This window comes from Bombus impatiens, unplaced genomic scaffold (genome assembly GCF_000188095.3).
Source record: "Bombus impatiens unplaced genomic scaffold, BIMP_2.2 scf_0418, whole genome shotgun sequence".
Classification (NCBI taxonomy): Eukaryota; Metazoa; Arthropoda; class Insecta; order Hymenoptera; family Apidae; genus Bombus; species Bombus impatiens.
In genome coordinates this window covers 884105-903063 of record NT_176837.1, presented here as the reverse complement: position 1 = coordinate 903063, position 18959 = coordinate 884105, and the positions used below count along the sequence as shown (strand labels likewise).

The following is an 18959-nucleotide window of genomic DNA, read 5'->3' as shown; positions in this document are numbered from 1 at the left end:
ATCGAGAACAGGAGTCTTCATGCTCGCAAAGAACAATCAACGTTGGATTGAAACTGCAAGTCGCAGAATTGTAAAAATTCTTTGGAAGGTAACCCAGGCAGCAGGATTAATTATTTGAACACTAATTGCTCGACCCTCGATAATAATTAAAAACGCAAACCAAAGTGAACGACGAGGTTCGGTTAGACGTTATAACATTTTCTAACGAGAGAGAATGCAGCTCCTAGGAAAAGTAGCCATATTTTAATAAAAGGACGAGAATGCTTGTTTCGAACCTTTTCTATGTTGTCCCTTGGTGGTGATTTTCTGGATTAGGATGTTAGGTCAGCTTTGACAGTTCGTTCTTTTCATAGGATTACATACATATGCCTGGATGGAGGTTTGTGAGATTCAGTTATAGATGACTGAGGGTCGTTCCTGTCTGATTTAAACGACTGACTTTGTAATCTTTAAACTGATCGATTTCCTGGGTGCAGAAACCTGCGTCAAAGATGATCTTTTTATGGCGACCTTTTAAGTTATTTTATTGCGAATGAATTCTACTTGTTGCTTGTTTATTACAGCGGAGTATCGTTTTGAAGGTATTCTAAAGGGCTTGGGTTTTGTGTAGGGCGTGAAAGGGTAAGGGTCTGAGACTCTGAGAGGTCACAGTACTCATTAACAAGAATAGAAAATTCTTAATGAATACGACTTCTAAAATTATACGTAATATTTCTGGTAGAAAATATAACTTTTTATCTCTTTGTGGATGCATTCGTCTATAAAAAGGAATGTAGGGAATGAATGAAATGTTTAAAAATACGATAATTTTCTCATGTCTTTTAATTGATGTTTAATAATCCTTTTAGAAAAGGATGTTTAATAAAAAGTTTTATATATTACTATACATTTTATTCAGAAGTAAAATTGATTTTAACTTTTATGTTCTCTATTTATTATTTATTCTGAATGAACGATATCGTGAAACAGCAATTTATCATGGAATTAAATAACTCGGAGGGATAATGTTTAACAAGAGAGACCACATTAAAATTCAAGAAATTAATATCCGCGATTCTGTTTGACTCTGATACCCGGCGATTTTTATGCAACGTTCCTTCACGATGCAAATGCGATTTCGAGGAAAAAGTGTCCGATTCCTATGCGTTGCTTCCGTCGTGAATTTCCGCGGCACGTTGTTAAATTTGCAAGAAACATGTACTACGTTGCCAACGGTGAACCCGTATAAAATTCCGTTTCTAAGCAACGAACTCGAAAATAATTAATTCTCCAGCCATGCTATTGTATGCGTTTCATATTTCCAGGGAATCGAGCTATTTCCAAAAAATAAACAATCTCCTATTCTAACTCTCTTCAAATTGAAAATAAAGTTATGCTACAATGAGAAAGTCGAAGATATACATTCGTGATACTGCAAAATAAAGAATAAAGTACGTATAATAGACTGAAAACGTAAAGGAAAAAATTAAAGATTAAATTACGAGAAGACTTTGAAGAGACATGCACGTGACATCTAGAAAACAAGAAGAAAGAATAAACTAGAAATAGATTAAAAATTAAATTACGAGAAGCATTCGAAGAGGCATACATCTGACGTTAAAAGAAGAGGATAAAACGAAAGATAAAAGATTGAAAATTGGATTGCATTAAAAGCAATTGCACGAGTGACGAGAAATAGACATGACGGAATTATAAAGAAGAAGAAAGTATTCGATTCAAAAGAAATGGTAAAACCGACTTGTAACTTCACATAGTCACATAACGTTCCCTGAACCAAATGATATTAATGTGAACTTTGGACTTCACGCAACGGCCCACCAACGAGTTCTTTTTTCTTCAAGCATCGCTGCAACCAGAGTCGATCGAGTGAAGTTGAATTGCGTTTACGCCATTACAACCCACGCCCCTCTGGTACGAGCCACAGTTCGAAAATACCCGTTAAACGTGAAAGGTAACGGTCAAATACCAACTTAAAGCATCGACTTGCAACTTACTTTTCGTATAATGTTTGAACAGCTTTCGCAGTTTGCAAAAAGCCTCTTGCTTCGCGCCGGCACGTTCCACGAATTAAATCGAGTTTCGCTGGAATTTCGTACACTTTCTTACATATCTCTCATTGATCCATTCCAATGGTAGAATTATTTGTCAAAAAATTAATTCTTTCCCCAATCCTGGATACTTTAACGTTTTTTCAATCTTTCCACGCTTGATCTAATTTTATAAAATTTATTATTTATCGATATGACGAGCTAAGCAATAGATTTGAAATAACAAAATCTCTCTATGATAAATAAATATTTTCCAATAATAATTTCCATATAATGAACAAATATTTCACGTAATATAATGGTTTCTCTCGAAGCTTGGCATGTTAACGGTTGAACGATCACTCGGCATAGTCGAGTTGGTTTTTTCCAAACTGGAAGGCTTTCTCCCGTCAAGTACTCTTCTCGAAGGATAAATGAGCCCTTCCGGACCGCGAACGATGCCGGCGACGCAGCGACGATGAGATTCGAGGCGGTGAATTGGAATCCGGCCAGAAGAACGCAAATTAATGACGTCATCTCTGTGGCCACCGCCATAACCGTCGTAATTATGATCGCAAACAGGAGTAGGCCGTGGCACGATCGAACCCCGTACGAATTCCACCGACCACCACCGATGAATTTACATGGTCCGATAGATTGTTACCAATTTAACAGGTAAACTATCGATAAACAGGTTGCGGAGAAACAATGTGCCGTCTCTCGCTACTGTTGCATGTTACCACGGTGAAAAAGAAGAACGTGAATTCAAACGATAGAAATTAAGAGACTGCGCGATCTTGTACAATTCGATGTCAACCGTTGTGTTGTATTCACAACATGTTTCATGTTACGAGTGTTATTATATCGGAGAAACGTTTAATCTTCTATTGCAATTTATTCGATGTTAATCCTTGCGTTCTATCGTGTTGTTTGGCGTTTAACAAATTTTGACGCACAAGTGTTCGGTGTTTGAAGTATTGGATAGCTAATACCTATAGCTATATAGTTTAATATACAATAATAATATAACAATAATTAATAGATATATAGTTTATACTCGGCTGTCAGGAAAGGAATGAAGTTTTCATCGGCTCTATCGATTGTCAAAAACATTATGCGCATCTGAAGGCAAACAGGATTGTTATGTTCGATTGTAGTTACGAAACATTCGGTTAATATCTCACTCTATTGTTCGTAAAACTATTTAGATCGAAATGGAAAAAAGAACGAAAAGGCTGCGGCTGAAGAAATAAACAATCCGTTATTCGATATACTCCGCGTTCCAAACCACAACTTCCTAGAAACAATAAAAAATTGTTGCTCTGTAATCAACATTTTTCCATCGGAGAAAATTAACCAAAGAATGATTACTTGCCAAAAATCTATCGTCGTTCTTAACCCACGTTACAATTTCCTTCTTTAACTGTCACCTTCAACCGAAGTGAACAATCGTACAATGATGTACGTATGGAAAGTCAGAGAGACACGTTGTATCCGCGAACCTAACTGGATAATAGCAGCGTTAATTAAGAACTCATTCGCGGGGTGCATCGAACGTCTATCAAAGGATACAACGCCCACCCTAAACGCACACCTACGCACAAATTCGCACATATATACGCACACACAATAGAATGGAGAATGCGAACCAGACGATACATGTAGCTCGCTACCCGAACCTACCACAATCTAGGGGATGAATCGAACTATCGTAGGAGAGATAGCAGCGTTTCCGGGCCAGATCATCCCGAAAATTGCGTCATTTAGGCTTCGTCTAAAATACATAATAAGCTAGGCCAGGCTTTCTCGACGAAACAGCAATTTCCTTTGTCCCACCGTCAAACGTAGACTCTACTTTGGAGGTATCCATCTGTCCTGGCGAAATGTCAGACGAAATGATCCATCTCAATATTAACAGGGAACAGCTGAACCGAGGGAGTATTATTCTTGGATGAATCGAAACGTCTAACAGGTAACCGTAATGATATTGAGCGATTTAGCGTGTTGTATTGTTGAAGTTTGACGGAGATAGCCGCCCTTTGATCGTTTATTACGAGTAATTTGTAGTGGCAGTAAATGCAAATTCCATTATGGTAGCTGTGTGCTACAATTTAGATATAGTTCCGGGCATAGAAATGTAGGTTGCGTGTATTTTGATTAATATTTATAATATTCCTTGACTTTAACGGTGTTAATTATTTACTGTGTTTAACATATCTGGTAACTAATATATTTAATTATTTGATAGAAAAAGTACGACAGACCGTCTAATGCGAATCGTGTATTTAATTTAAAATGTTAATCGATAATTGCTTTCGTATGATTTCGTATGTTTGTAATTTTTTTTTCGTTCTATCGTCATCATCGAGATAGATGTAATAACGTTGATTTTACATGACTTTAAATTATATAATCTCTTTAGGTAATCGCGTTTTTTCTACGTTCAATGGCAGCATGCTAGATATCTACACGCGTCTACGATTACCACAAAAACGTAATCTTGTCGCGTCAATGATAATCTTTAAACTGGAAAAATTAATAACATCTTTTATTTTATCATTTCTGTTTCATTCCTGATACCTTATCTCTTACATTATTAGGAGTGAAACTTGATCCTTTTAAAATTATTATAATCGTTTTTATATTATACATCTTAGACTAAAATTAAGATAATGTGAATATATGTATATATATTCTAGTGTAGATAAATTTAATCTAAACTTTGAACTTGCGGAAATGTACATACAGGTGTCTGATAAGTAAGAGAGGGACAAAGATGTTAGCACAGGATAAACGTAATGCTGTGTCTCTGTCGTAGAGCCACAGTTCAGATCATAATATCGAATGTGATAGGGCGTCTAATACAAGCAGCGCGCCAAATATCGTCTTGCGCTATAGTTCGAGATTCTATATTGCACCTGTCGAGAATAGTACATCTAATACACTAACAATGGTTTAACGTGTACCAAGTTAATAATCAACCATGGAAACAAATTGAGAATAGAATAACCATGCTTAGGAAAACTATAATTATTAATTTTATTGTTATTGTATTTCGAGAAATAAACTTAAAAAAATAAAAATTATATACCGACTAAATGATTAAGAATTTGGGATGCATTGTTTAATTTGTATAATAAAATTTAAAATCAAATGCATCGTAGAAGAATTTATATTTCAATGGAAAACTTTTTCATAAATTCGTTAATATTTCGTTTATAAATGTTTAATATTTACTCGAATTTTAGTAGCAACGCGAATTCCTATAAAATAAACTGTCAATAATACACTGACATTTACAAATCCAAAGAGCAGAGGAAAATAAAATTACACACTTGAGACTGAATTTCAAATTAAATTGTCTGCTACACCTATGCACGATTTGTGCCAACCTACGCACGAAAAATCCTGTTGATTTATGACCATCACGGTGCATTTTTTCGCGCTCCCGTAAGAGGATTATCAGAAAGCGGCGAATAAAAAAGGAGAAATGAAAAGCCAAGATAAAACTGCCTCCAGTTGAATCGCATTATTACGATAATCCAACGATATTAGTCGTTCACGTAGTTATGCGTTTATCCGACAAATCTCGTTCGTCGTCTTTCTAACTTCTAACGGGTTACTTTATACGCTAGTTTAATTCTCGTTTCATAATTATCGGAAAATAATTCACGAATAATTTTCATATCTTTGCAGCAATTAATTCATTTCAATGTCTATAGCGTGTTCGTAACTACGACAAATAAAATAATGAATTTATTAATCTGTTATACCGTTTCAAAAAATACCTTTGATAAATAATATAAAAGTCATTAATCGATGCTTTCTTCGCATCAAACATTGGTAATGGAAGTTATCGACAAAAGAAATTATCTTTGATTTTAAATATCAATATTTCACATGTTCCGTGTATCGTTGATAAAATATTTATTTAATGATATTTTCTAACTAGTCGCACTATCTTTATATTTCTCCCGAGCTATCGCCAATTGTCACTAATTTTTTATAACCATCAATCACACTATGGTTATCGAATTTAATCTTTTCAACTACATTTAAAAATTTTATGGAAATAAAGTCTTATAGAAAAACTTCCAACCTGCTATTTTCGAAACTTCGCAGTTGATTTCTACTCGTCAATTACGACAATTTAAGCTCGGTAGCGTCCAAAACGAGCCGGTGTCGAAGCTAACCTCTGCACATCAGTCAATACTCGTTCCGTAGAGCACATCGACCGCGATCGTGATTAATGGAGGAATCAGCTTGCACCGCACAAAACGAAACGGGATGCAGAAGATTGAAACACGTTATCGCGACGATTGCGATCACAATGATTTCAATATACATAAATTGCAATTTATTTCAACCAATTGTAATTTATCGGTGCAGCAGACACGCGGCAAAACTTCGAAGCTTGGTTCAATCAAAGTTCGTTTCGTTACGCGTGAACGTATTCGCGATTGGGTTCGACTTTCCGCGCGAAATTTGAAATCGGGGTTAAGCGTTGCGTGGCCCATTTCTCGTTTGTATCTTGTTGTAGATGAACGGGTGTTTTAATTTGTGGAGACCTCGCGAGTGGGCTGTAACGACGTAATATGAGGCAGTAAAATATAACGTCCGATAAGACAGACTGGGTCGGAAGTATTAGCATGGTTATGATTGCTAGAAGATAGGATGAATAATGGGCGTCCTTTGCAGCTGTGTGAACTATTTCCTCGTGAAAAAAGTGTGATAACATGGTTCTATGTAATTATTAATTATCGCACATTTTATATAATCGTTACCTTTGTGATTGTACTAACAAGTACAGTCCTGAAATTAGTATTAGATATTTCCGCGATATTTATATTTTTATAAAAGTCAGTAACAAAATGAAAATTAAACCAAAATAGAGATTTGTTTTACTTATTAAATATTGTAACCGGTGCTTCGCTTACGATATTTCATATGTCTTGGAATATTACGTGCGTCCTGCAAATTTTTTTCATTTTTGAATACTCTATTCGCCAAAACCTAGTTCATTGCTTGTTTTCCAAAATAAACTATTATACTTAGATTTACGATAGGTTAATAACAAGCATTAGAAGCTTCGAATGGGAACAAAAATTGATTTGATATGTCAATAGTTTATTTATAGATGAGCACATAGTGGGAAAACGGTAGGATAGATATGGAAATGGGAATCCAAAGAAAAAGTTTAGACGCGAAAGTAAGGATTGAAAAGATTTAGAAGGTGGTTTGCTAGAAGTAGGTCATCTTAATATCCTCTGTGGCGCTACAGAAAAAAGCACGAACGTGGAATAGGTAGTTTCAAGGGATCAGAATGATATGGCAAAAAGTTTTCTTTCAGGTAGTTTTCTTTTTTTTAAAGTATCAAGGTCAATGGCATTTGTTTCCGAATAAAGTCGAAAGTTAACTTTAACACGGGAATAGCGTAAAACACTTCGAAACTAATTGCCATTCCTCTTATTAAATTATTAATACAATTTGAAAGATATTACTCACGAAAAATATCTAATTACATCTATCAAAATATCTAAAAAACAATAGTCGAATAAATGTGATACGAAGAAAATCCAATAAAGCCTGATAAAGGAAACGTTTCCTTTGAAAGATAATACTACGCGCAAATATTTTTCGCAGCCACTGTAGATTCAAGTGTATTAGATTTCCATACGCCTGGAAAATTTTGAAACTACGAAAATCGAACGCAAACAGTGGTAAGGCAACGTTTTATTGAGAAATAAGTTGAAATGATTTAAAATAAATAAATAAATAAGAATACAAAAATAAAAAAGGATTATAGCCACTGTGTACATGCGACTTTATCGAAATGAGCGGACGCAGTGAACAGTGATCGATCCACCCACGTTCCATCTCGTTCGTGAAATTAACGCGAACGCGTACACCGACGCGACTAAAGACAGAACGTTCCACGAATTTATAACTGGCCGCGAACAATATCCGCGCCTACATCGGGGATTTCCATTACGGTTAATCCAGCCGTGGCTTCACGCAGTATGTTCAGCACACGTTAAGGGGTGAAGAGAGGTGGAGATTTAGGGTGAGACACACAACAGCAAATTGCAGCCGGAATCTAAATCTCACCGTGGTACCCACATACTCACCTGAGGAACTGCGTACTTGTACCCGCATTCCCGATACAAATGGATAGACTGACACGGTGATTAAGTGGCACGGCATCTCGTATTCACGTGTACACTCGTGTGGACCGAGAGTGTGCGTGCCACGCACTGTACGTGGCAGGTATAGCGTATGGCGATTAAAGGCTGTTTCACAATGCAGCTTGGGTCAAGAGAATCGAACTATAGCTGGAGTCTGAGAGCTTGCGCTTTCAAAGACGCTTCCCCTACCACCGATCAAATATTTGATTTGTTTGATGGAGTACTATATCTTGCGTTGAAATGTATTATACGAGATTTATGTGGAAGAAAAAAATTAATCTCTTCGAGTCATTAGATCCAGTCAATTAAAAAATTCCCAATATTTCATTTGAATCACACTATTCGATTAGTAGATTATAGAATATATATATTTTCCATTAGCAAACTGATAGCGGATTAACAATAGATTAGCTATCTGCAAAGGGAATAATGTCTGCGAATGTGTCTGGAAACGTCGAGGAAGTTAAATATTTAATCGATTGTTTCCCAATCTTACGAAAGATTTGTAGCCATTAATGTAATTTATCAAGTTACTCTCTTCTCGTCGGAGATTTGTCTTAGAACGTGTGCATGAGAGCAATATTCGTGATGTCTCGGATAACGATCTTTTTCTCTAAGATGTTTCCTGATTGGATGCAACGTCCGACATAGGATGAAACCCTGCGTGAAATGGATTTTTGGGTTTGGAGAAGCCTCTGTTGCTAGGTAAGTAAATTCGTGCAGCTGGTCAGTATGCTCTTTCGATCAATGTTTACTCGAAAAAACTTATGATACATTAGTTTTACATTTTTTTATGGAAATATTTTATACGGAACAATTTTTGTGTCATACGATCAACTCTTTTTAAGAGCCGTGTCGAAATTAAGATAAATATTGACATGTATTTCTTTTCTCACTTAAATTGATTTCTGGAACATTTCACGATGCATTTGAGATATTTCGAATGGAGCAAGCAATCGTCTAAATAGAAAAATTAAATTTCATGAATTTTTAGAATCCCGAATGATTTTTTTCCATTCAAAAAATACAAGAAAAAGATCTCAAATCCTAAGATTTAATTTAGTAATATAAATTATCGCGATTTACAAAGGAATGTACCAAAATCTAAATTTTAATGGAATAGCGTATAATAGAGCTAAGAAGCCTGAATGATAGCATAAATAACGATAAAGCTTAAAAATAAATAGATAAAAAATAATAAATAAAATAAATTATCGCAATTCGATATATTTCGTTGTTGACGAAACAGGAAATTTGACCGCAGCTATGTATCTCGTTAAATCTTCGAAACTTTAAACCGACTCGCTAAATCGAATCAAAAGATCGATTCCCTAAAACTGTTAGTAACTAAGCTCGTGGCGCAAATGTTTCCTTTCGTTAATTGGAATCTTGGAAATGAATCGTCCGATAAAGTAGACGCGGTTACCAACTGAACATCTTAATTAAATTGAATTCGCGTCGCGCGACCTGAAAGCTTGCATAAAGGCTTCACGTGTACTGCTCTAGCTAGTTTAAATCGGCCAATAGGGTGCAATAAGGAAAGACAGAGGCAAAATTGAAAAGACACATACGATCGATGCCTGTATATTCCAGATGCAATATTTTCTCAATAACAACGTTACAAGGACTTGTTACTTTTTATCGAATTTTAGAGTCTTTTCTATCGTTAGAATATATCTTAAATTTGCGAAAAATATAAAAGAATTGACTTTAAGATTGAAGGTATTTTTCTTGATTCCGATCGGGGAGAAATGGAGACAAAGAGCTTGAGCGCCATAACCTCAATTAATGATTAACTCACAATTAATATCATTTAGTCGTAGATCACAATCCGCAAAAGCTTGGATCGACTTATTTAATTGTATAATACTTTAATTTGCGTTCTGTGTTTTACCCGATAAAGACTATAAATCGCGTAGATATCGCGTAAGATATAAAATACAAATTACATAATCTAACTCAAATGTAATTTGAACTTACTTTCCTACTTATAACACGATCGTAATACGGGTTGTGCATTAAAGAACCTTCAACTTATAGCAAATGTTTCAAAAAAATAATATACGCGTATCACACGAGCACGATTGTAATTAAGATACCGCTATTGCGAATTGGCTGTGATCGTAGACCGTCGATTTACATAAATACACTGCGCGAGGCATTATTTTCATCGGGCAAACAAAGCATCTTTCTCCCAACATCCGAGCACGTGCGAGGAATTCTGCAAACATGCGGGCGAGAATAATCCGTGCATTGTTTGCATGTTTTCGCACGATTTCCATTTAGATAAGTGCTTATGATCTGTGCGTTCGATTTTTTACGCCGCAATGTGGGCACCGATTTCCTTCAAGGAAACAAAGAAAAAATTCAAGGTTATGACGACTTACGGTACAATAAAATCGATGATGATTTTTCTGACGGGAAAAGTTACTTCTTGCGTATTGGGGAAGGAAAATAGAACGATTGATTTTAATAGAATATTTTGAGAGATGAAATACAATGTACACGGAAAAAAATGAATTATAGGGGTTCGATCGCTTTGTTATTGGACTTGTTTAATTTGGTTATCTGGAAAAAATTAATTTGGTAGTGTCATCTTATCGGATCAAGAAGCAAACTGCATGGGACGTAGGTAATGCAGAAAACTGTTGGTCGGTACTAAAGTGAATTACAGGGATCTGCTACACCTGTAGTTGCAAAAAGAAAGTGGATAAGGTTGGCAAGTGTTGGAGAAAGGCCAATATTTCAGATATTCATAATGTCATTGTCCTTTCAGATGAAACTGTATAATACACCGCAACCTAGTATAATATACAATTCATCGACGTTAGATACTTAAAACTAAAGTCCATCTATGTTAAAAAGAAACTTACAAACATTAATTTTCATGAAACGAGCACATCCTTTTTGTCTTCATTTTCTTGAATAAACATATCATGTATCGTCAATGTAAATATAATGAGATTCGTCAGAGGATGATCACAAAGCAGGTTCTTAGAAAGATAGTACCGAAAAATGAAAAAAGAAAAGGAAAATAAAAAGAGATTTTGGGTGGACGGCGCATTAACAACACGCCTAATAAGGTTTTCTCGTCTAACCACAAGTTTCGACCACTCGTGTAAATTTTCGCGGCAAGTTTAAACACGTCTGGACAAGTTGCAGCACGACTCGTGCCTTCTTCTCTGCCAAACTCGTTTCTTCTTATCCTTTTTTCTGCCGCGATCCTGCTGTCTAACAAGGACGACACTGGTTTTGCGGTTTAACAAGTAGAACTTTGGCCAGTCTCGTTTATCAGATGATTAACGCACTGACCGCAATTTAAAAAAGTCTTAAAAGGATATTTCCCTCGCATGGTTTGCCGACCGAACAACTGCTCACACGAGCGTGTAAATTTCGCTCCTTCTGCGCACGAAAGTCCGACTTTCGTTGCAATTAAAAATTTAGACATCCGTTTTAAATTAAAACTTTTAATTCTATACAGTGATGTTATCACCACTGTTACTGTAAATAGGGCCTTCGCGTTCATTCTAAACTACCATGGAATTTAATTCATTATCCTCCGTCGATGCTCATCTCTTATATTTTGCATTTTATATTTACTTTCTGCCTAATTCGCACAGTCGATAATTGTTGCCTAACGAACGTATGCGCCACATAATTCATAAAAAGAAATTCACAGTAAAATCCATATAATATCTAAAGATACAAGAAACATAACAACAATTCAATTCAGTATCACATAAATACAGTACATTTTTTCCATCTTAATTCTAAAAAGTTTCCAAGGAATGTTTACCGTAGTTGTTACGTGCATCGAACAAAGTCTTCTTTACCGATATTTTTCATACACGGCGATTCTTCGAATGAAATTAATTTCTATAAATGAACAAATATATTTATTTTTACAATATTCCCGCTGTTCAATTCGATCGCTAGCCGCAACGAAAAAATTGGTTATTTGATAAATCGCAGATCTGTACACATACCGTGCTATTTGTCAGCTGCAAGAATCATTTTCCAAAAATATCCGCTATCCTGTTGCAGGCAAGCAACCTCGCCAATATCTCTGTCGGTATGCAAGTTCACGCTTTACCGCGATTTTCATGCACGAGCATTCAAACTTTTACACAGTGCCACCACGCTCTCATTATCCTACAGAGGATTTTATGTTTCGTAAACTTGAGGCATCTTAACGAAAATCTCTTAAACAGTTTCGTGTTATAATCGCGAGGAGAAAACTTTTAAACGCGTCATTGTTTAATATCGATCAAACTTTCTAGACGTGTCTAATACCTTAATATTCATTAGGGAATATTTTTCATTGCAGATTACATACTTCTTTTCATTATTATTATTATTTGAAATCGCAACGACAAATCCGTTTTATTCCTATGAGATTTTTATGCTATACTAACACCGTTTCTGCGAAAAAAAAAAACTAATTGACGAAATGCTACTAGGAACGATTACTATGATCGAGACATACCGAACGTATTAACGATATAAAAGGTAATAGATTCGAAATCGCAAATATAATTTCTTGCTTAATGAAGTGTATAAAGTTGATATTTGCGGTTTGTTCGCGAAACGAAGCGAAATGTGCGTTCCAGCACGTTATTTACTTGTAGCGGAACATTACCACGTGCTCGAGATCCGGTTTGAGCAAAATTGAATTCATGGTTAAGCACCATCTGTCTGGCCGGGGAAAAAAATTTACGATCCGTGCGATCGAAATTTATGCCTCGCCTTAGAAGAGCGCAACTTCTTTCTCTACTCGTGGAAAATATCGTCGCATCGTACTAAATTATACTAATACTATGATATTTCACGTATAAATTTGAAGAATTTAGGAAAACATATACACCGTAAGACCTAGGCAAATTCTATCTTTTCAGTATAATTATTTAAATCTGTTACTCTTTGGTAAAATGTAATTCGTAATTTATATACAGGGTGGTTGATAACTGGTGGTACAAGCGGAGAGGGGGTGATTCTACGCGAAAAAAGAAGTCGAAAATATAGAATAAACTTTTTTTAATTTTTTTTTTAATTTTTTTAAAAATCTACAGTGAGATCCGTTATAACGAGACACGATAAAGTGCACGCGTACCGAGCCAAAATTCAAAGTCGATTTTCTCGAAAACAAAGCCTCAAACGAAAAATGTTTATTCTACATTTTCGACTTCTTTTTTCGCGTAGAATCAGCCCCCTTTCCGCTTGTATCACCAGTTACCAACCACCCTGTATAATATATTAACTATAATATTCTCAGACGATAGCGATATAACGTGCTCTAAATGAACTCAATTTCTTCGAAAGATAACGTACCAAAGCCTATTCTCTATAGCCTTTTGAATTCTAAACAAACAGGATGATCACGAACGAACAGAAACGTAAGAAACTACGAGACGACTCAAATTTCGAGTGATTCAAACGAAACAATGAAAGGGTCGGCCGAGTAAATAGAAAATAGAAAATAATAATGAAAAGCGAAACGCACAAAGACGACTTTTGAATCACGAGCCTTTCAGATGGAAAACCGTGGTGTACGCGGTGCAAGAGCATAGAATGGACAGCGATGGCTTTAAATGGTCCGTATTTCAATAATGATAAATCACCCTGGTTCGACGCAACGACAGACATGGCCGGTTTGAAGATCTCACCGCGAGATATCGCCGTCAGGGGTCTATCTTGTGCCTTTTATCTTATACGGTCCTGTCTCCTTTGGTCTGCCCTACAGCACGTTTCAAAACCCATCGGGAGTCTCAAACGTGAAGGAATCCCTCTCAGATGCGTTCTCGGAAACACGTTTCCCTCGATCTGGAAGACTAAACCTTCCATACCTTCCAATTGTCCCGTTTAATTGTCCTGACACGATCGTGCTTTCCTTTCTTCCTTTTTGGAATATATATCGCGCCAGCAGTTCGTACGAGTCACATTATTGGGCACATAATTTAGGATGAAGTTTTCGAGGTCGCGTAATTTTAAGGTTGCGCTCTTACGTTGACTCGATACGGGCAGATTTTTCATATTATAATTTTGCCATTTGAGATTATTAGATTCAAATGTGTAACAGTCGCGTGTAGAAGGTGAAACTTCTTCTAATACACGGTCTTACTATTCTACATAGTATTCAAGGTGGATGTAGCAATAATTCATGCGTGACTGATGAATATAGGTACTTTTATTTGAATATCAATGCCTCAATTTAACAGTCGGTTAGACGTTTTATGATAGTTTTTGCAATGAATTTGATTAATACCTGCGTGGAGGGAATTTATACGGATGATGATAAAACCGAATATTATTTGTACGAGTTGAATATGCGATGTAATACTTTCTCGATTGATAAATGAAGATGGAGCGAAGTATCGCTTTGTTGATTAATTTCGACCTATTTTCATTGTTTCAGTCATTTATCTAACGTTACGAAATTTTTTAATATAAAGTTTCATAATCGGTTTCTTCGTTTTTAATAATATAGGATGGCGTAACTATTTTTTACCATTGTTACATCAACGATTTATAAAAGAAGACAACGTCTATCTACTCGATGCAGCAACGAACATCCATAAGAGAATCTCAATTCATCAGAGGATACGCAATGAGACAAAAGCTATCAATCGCATCACAATAGAGCATCGCCGAAGAAAAAAGATCTTCGTCGTTTACGGTAAATTCCAACATCCATAATTCAAAACAGAACGCTAACAAATAAGGAGACATGTGTCATCATATCAGATTCATCGTCGTATCCGTATCACAGATCGAAACATTTTCACGTCGATTCAACGTTATGCCATCTAACTTGTCTCGACTCGATCACAAATACCTTAATAAAATGAATAATATTCATGGGGGAATTTAAATACAATTATAGCACACGTATAAACTACATCAAAACGCTAATAGAAAAAGACACATATTTATCATCTATATCGAAACTCGAGAAAAGAATATTCACTTCTACGTTGATCCAACATCGCGTCACTTAATATTCTTTCTTTGCATCGAAAACATCTCGATAAGATAGATGACGATTACTGTCTACGAGGAAATTCCACTATCGTTTAACAAAATTGAACGTCGCTAAAACTACGATACATTTCTAAAAATAAGAAAGTATTTACGAGAAGAATTCTATACGATGCACGCGTCAAAAGTCGTATCAAACGTCAACTCGAAAACCGGATCGACATTTCGATGTTTCGATCTGCAGCTAAACCAACAGAACGCGTATAAGCGCGTTCTTTGAAAGAATCCTTTTTATTTATCGTCCATAAGTCTCTTATTGCACGCGCGCCTAAGAATTGCCCCTAATAATTTCCCAGGAACATCCAACTGCATACCAACGTGTCCATATTCCCATGCAACGTTACGTGCTCCTGCAACACGAGGAAGAAGAAATCGCCACGAGATAACTCCTACATGAAGATATTATGCTTTGATATATGTACGTTCGAACGAGTAGAGAATTGTTTAGCGACGAAGCCAGAAATATACAAGAATATACGAGATCGTTTGAGAAGGCTTGTTGCTCGCGCGATGTCCGAACACGATGTTCCCTTTCGTGTAAATTCGCAGAAATTTTTCCCAGGGACAACGGAACGTCAACGGAATGCGTTATCGCTATAAGACGCGTGACGATCCCGATTATGCACGTGTATCTCAACGACGAATGGAATTTCGGTGGGCAGGCAGCACTGTTTACCGAACGACGCGTGGTTCGATGCTGAGTCGATTTCGACGCGACGATGATGCGTGATTGGTTTCAGCGATGAGAATCTGCTGGTGAATCGTTTCTACCGTTAGGCGGGTGAGAAGGAAGCAATGATGTTTGGCGAAGTAATTTGATGAGATTGAGAGTTAGGTAGAGGTTTCTTTTCTTAGATCTTTCAGAGACAAACCTATATTTCCTTTACGACTATATTTTAGCAGATGTTAGTACGAGTTCGATAAACTGGAGATTTAATTTTTAACGAAAAAGTTAATTTGTAAAGAAGCTGAAGATGACTTGGTAAACGTTGGACCGAGAGAATCGATACAGAAGAAGTTTGCAATGAGCTTGAACGTGTCTTCGGAGTATATTTCTTAATAAAAAATTCAGTTGGCCAACTGATTTAAAGTAATCAAGTTACATAATTCACTTTGTGTTTAATAATATTTAATACTTGCAAGTTGGAAATCGCATGACGCGATAGAGGGTCAAGCAGATTAAAATAACGTCCTTTCTCCGCTCTTTCAACTTCAATCCCGCGAATGTTTTCGATACGCGACTGCCGCATACCTGAACGCGTTTCTGCACTCGCGAACGTCTCTTCGAGTTCGGTTGTCGCGAGCTTTTGCACGTCATCGTGACTCAGCCAAGCGGGATCGTCAAACGTGGTGCTTCAAACGTATCGTCGTCGACCCATCCAAATAAAAGGTTTTCTTTTTAGTTGTTCGTACGAGGGCATCGACTCAGACAGCCTGAATTTCCGTTTATTTTCTTTCACTTATTATTGCTTTTCCTTCTCATTTCATTTTTTCCTCGCTTGCCCCTCTTAGATTAAATCACCGTTCTTTTTACTTTCTTCGATTTTCTCCTTTTTTTCAACCTTAGTTGATCCTGTTCACGCGGTCAACTTAAAAATAACGCGTTGTATCGGTGGTGCATAAAAATATACCAACCGAGGGAGAACGATCGTTTGGTAAAAGAGAAGTCGGCGATAATACGACGCAGATGGGGATGTTTTTCGAGTGAAATGCGCGAGATTTTGCTGAAAGAGGATAAAGAGTACTTTATAAAAAGAAATATATATAAATGATATATCGAGATCAACGTAAGATTTATATACGTGGAATAAAGTCCCCTGTTTGTAGAAGCTACGAGCTTCCCAGTGACCTACTAAAACCCAGCTCTATGTAATTTGGTAGATCCAGTTACGTCCATGTTCCCTCGTATCAAATTCAAGTTCGCTTCAATCTAATTCGATCTAAACTAGCGTACAACTGGCTTGCATCATTTTCCAAATCTTCGTTTCCCTCGTCTCTCACTAATTTCCCAGAAATTTATTTACCTCGAAAAAATAGCACCAGGGCCCAGAAATTCCTTCGGATTTCTATCCTCTTGAATTTATCATATAATTTCAAGAATAAGAAAGAATAAAAATTGTCTACTTACAGCACTTGCAGAATGAGCAGACAAAATCGCAAGTTGTCCTTTAGGTTTCACGGCAGAATTCCTTGGAATCTCGAAGGGAGAGAAAATCAAGGACACGACGCGATTGACGGCAATTCGCAGGCGTACGTATCCCGAATCCGTACAGCGTGTACACGCGTGCAACTTGGAATCACGCGAATTTAACGCCACATTCTCGCCGGCAAGGAAAAATTGAAGAAACGCCAGTAATTCAACGTGGCGGACGCTGAATTATTGTAGTAGCATTGGTTTACGCCTTTCGTCGGCTGCAAGTGGCTTGGTCTCCACCGGATGTGTAGGTTACGCGTCCCTGACCTAGCCTGTCTTCATATTATACAGAGGAAAAATAGGGAAGAAAAAAATAAGAGAGAACGAAGGAAAAAGGAAGAGCGACGGGATAAACGAGTGCAGACGAGGAACGAAGGGCGTTCGTGGTTACGCATGGCCGCTGAAATCGTCACGAACAAAGAGCACGAACAAAAGTAAAGAACAAAAGAGTCCGGAAAAATGATATTTATTAGAAATTTCCTTTCCTAGATTTCGAAGATATATGCCGGATCGTTGCGTGCAAACAGCAAGGAACTCTCGAATGTTGTTAACCTCAGGATTTGTGCGTAGCTGAATTTTTATTTTCTTCTTGAAAAAGAAGTCCACTGTAGATTTTTACTGTTGAATCCAGGTAATAGAAGATTGTCGATGAATATTTGGAATATTTTTGTGGTTATATTTTTAAAAAAATTTCTTTCTTAGAAGTTTGTATAGAACTAGTCGGATTATAGTTTATCGATGTATACATATTGAATGAATGTATTAGGTTGTCCGAAAAGTTTCTTTGGTTCTATAAGGAAATAACAGGCGCACGATGTTTTTTGTTTTATATTAGTTTATTGAATTATGCACGAGCATAATAATGGAAATAGAAGGCAATAGATCATACCTAATTCAATAAAATAATATAAAACAGAAATTGTGAAATTGTTGCTCATCTATTATCACCTTATGAAACGAAAGAAACGTTTTGGACAACGTAATAGATAAATCAATCGTTTTTATCAATCCGGAACGCGTATTTTAAACACCAACGCTGGTTCTAACGATGAATCGAAATGTATAATCGATCATAAAATGTATAAGCGACATTAGACATGTTGCTTATTCTTAGTTTCACAAAAATCAGGAAGAAAAATGAGTAAGAGAAACTCAATTTCTAGTTGCTGAAGGACAATCATAAAATAGAAGAATGCCCATCCGAAGAGAACTACAGGACTACTTTATCTCAACAGATAACATAAACCAATCTCTACTCGGCACTTTGTCAAACTACTTAACAAATTCGCTAAACAGATACTAAATCTTCCCGCTAGCGTCTTCTTCCGCCTCTAAACAGCGTCTTTCTCTAACACTGTAATGATCGATCTTCGTGGTAAATCTATCTCTGTGCCAAAAAAATATTGCGTGGGACGTTTCGAATCGCGTTGCAAACATCGTTCGCCAGACTGTCGGATACGTCCGCGTGCTGCGCGTATCTGCTATCGTCGAATTTACCTAGCCGTAAAGTTTCGCCAG

At 36.5% G+C, this 18959-nt stretch overlaps 1 protein-coding gene across 3 annotated transcripts in view; it reads right to left on the bottom strand.

Moving 5' to 3' along the window:
* Positions 1 to 18959, bottom strand: part of LOC100741550 (probable serine/threonine-protein kinase dyrk2) — a 268654-nt gene that overhangs the window by 170454 nt on the left and 79241 nt on the right. The window lies entirely within an intron of this gene.